The sequence below is a fragment of the Austrofundulus limnaeus genome, unplaced genomic scaffold (genome assembly GCF_001266775.1).
Source record: "Austrofundulus limnaeus strain Quisiro unplaced genomic scaffold, Austrofundulus_limnaeus-1.0 Scaffold74, whole genome shotgun sequence".
NCBI classification, from domain to species: Eukaryota; Metazoa; Chordata; class Actinopteri; order Cyprinodontiformes; family Rivulidae; genus Austrofundulus; species Austrofundulus limnaeus.
Genome location: NW_013952476.1, coordinates 1445828 through 1448370, shown reverse-complemented (window position 1 = coordinate 1448370; position 2543 = coordinate 1445828).

Sequence of the window (2543 nt, the reverse complement as noted above, 5' to 3'; positions counted from 1 at the left end):
GTGTGTGTGTGTGTGTGTGTGTGTGTGTGTGTGTGTGTGTGTGTGTGTGTGTGTGTGTGTAGTGAGTCAGGACAGGATGTGAACAGTTCTGGGATGGGTTGGGCTCCCAGCAGTATTTTGCAGCTAGAGGTTCATGGAGAGGACAGGAAGTGAAAGTGAGGCTAAAGGCTTTGAACATGAGGTTTGTTTTACTCCTGAGGATGTTATGACAACTTACCACATCGTTCACCTATAAATAAACTCTTCTCACTGAAATATACCAAAAACTTACGTTTTATGCACATCATTACCTTACAGAGCGGGTGAAACATTTCCTCCCAGCTCAGGAGAAGCTTTACCAAAGTTTTCTGTGACAGAAAGACGAGGAAGACAGAAGTTCTGATGTGACCAAGGTTTGACCCGTGTTGTGTTTGCAGGAGAAGAGTCAGATTTAAATCAAAGTTTCTACCTAATCAACAGGTGAAAAGCTCCTCTTAGAGGAGAATGAGCAAAACTGTTCTGAAGACATGTGTTGTTCTCTGATTTATTGATTGATTTTAGCTTTTTCTCAGAAACATTTGATCAGTGATAATCTTAACATGTGGCAACAAAGAGATGTAAATACAACTGATGCAGATAAACATCTTTATCAATCGTGTGAGCAGAATTCCTGACAACAGCAATGAAACAAAAGGATCTCTGGAAACACAACTTTTAGGTACAGAATCACAACCAATACTAACAAAAGTGGAATTTTGTGTCAAATAAAAAAATAAATAACCTTGAGACAGAGTCATGTTCATCACTGTGWAATACCCCCTCTTTCTTCAACAACAGTCTTGTAAACATGTAGGGACAGAGAAAATGAGCTGTTCGGATGGAATGTCCCATTCTGGTCAGATGTGGGATTCTATTCAGAACTCATGGATCTTACGTTGTCTCAGGGCACTGTACATAAAAAGAATAATCTAAAAAAGAAACCAGCAGATTGTGTTGAATCACTTCATCACAGTCTCCCATCTTGAGCAAACAGTGGAGAGGAAAAACTCCCTGCTAATCAGGAAGAAACCTCCAGCAGAACCAGGCTCAGGACAGGCGGCCATCTGCCTCAATCGGCTTGTTGAGGGACAGGAAAGAGATACAGGTAAACAGAAGAACTGGTTCGGCACTGGTCCAGGTTCGCCTTCTTCAGGAAGAGACAAGAATAAACATGATATTGATAGAAATAATTACAATAAACATGTAAAGAAGAGAGACTAAAAGACAACAGCAGAGTGAGGAAATGTGCTCAGTTTGTGCTCCAGAAGTCAGCAGAAATGAAGAATAATTCAGGAATCCAAAGTCTAACTATAGGATTTATCAAAAAAGAAAGTCTTCAGTCTAATCTTAAAAGTAGACAATGATGCCACGCTGTTGTATGGCTGATCTCTACAGCATTTAGAATGGTCTTTCTGTAAGGTCTTTCCTGAAAAATACATCTGAATGTGAGGGTAACAAAGAAACATGTGGGGGTTAAAAGRCATGTCCTGATCAAAAATAACACCCAGGTTCTTTACATAGAACTGGAGGCAGATTAATGCCATCCAGAGGAGGTGAAAGATGGCAAAGTTTATTACTAAGATGTTCAGGTCCAAGAACCATAACCTCTGTTTTATCTGAGTTTAGAARCAGAAAATCCAGATTTTTATGTCATTAAGACATGATTGTAGTTTAAGTAATTGTATGGATTCATCGGGTTTCATGGATAAATATAACTGAGTATCATCAGCATAACAATGGAAATTTATCCCATGCTGTTTAATAACTTTATCTAATGGAAGCATATATAAAGCAAAGAGGGTTGGTACAAGCACTGAACCCTGAGGAACTCCATAACAAACTCTGGTGTAAGAACAAGATTCATTATTAACATTAACAAAATGGAATCTGTCAATTAAATAAGACTTRGAGCCATTTAATCCCAATGTCATGGACACTAACAGGACAAGTATGGACACAAGTCCTCTGTCATGTGTCTCTAAAAGACACTTTTAAAACTCAGTCCTCTCACTGATCTGTTCCAAATGTTTCTCCAGTTGTTTTTATTTTTATCATTTCATTTATGGGTTTATGAGATGTGATTTCTGTTTTTTTTACATTTAACGAAATATCTAAAATGTTTTTGGATTCAGGATGCAGACTGACCTCTCAGCTCCTGTACCAGCTATTAGTTTCAGACAGAACACACTCGCTGCAACATTTAACTAACCAACGTTTCAGTTTCATTTTTACTGCATTTGTGTAGCACTTATAGCCCAATATAAAAAAAACCCCATGGGGACAGATAATGATATAATTTAAATTTATTAAGGATTAAAATATTTTTTTAAGAAATCTTCTCAGTTCCACCTGTTTAAACTGTAAATGGAGACATTTTAGGTTTTAACAGCTCTGTGACACATACCAATACTCTGCCAGCAAAAACACACAATGCCTTATAAAAGTGTTCATGATGTTGGGTTGTTTTTCATYAACAAGGACTGAGAAACAGGTCAGAGTTAAAATTATGATTCTTGACAGGGTTC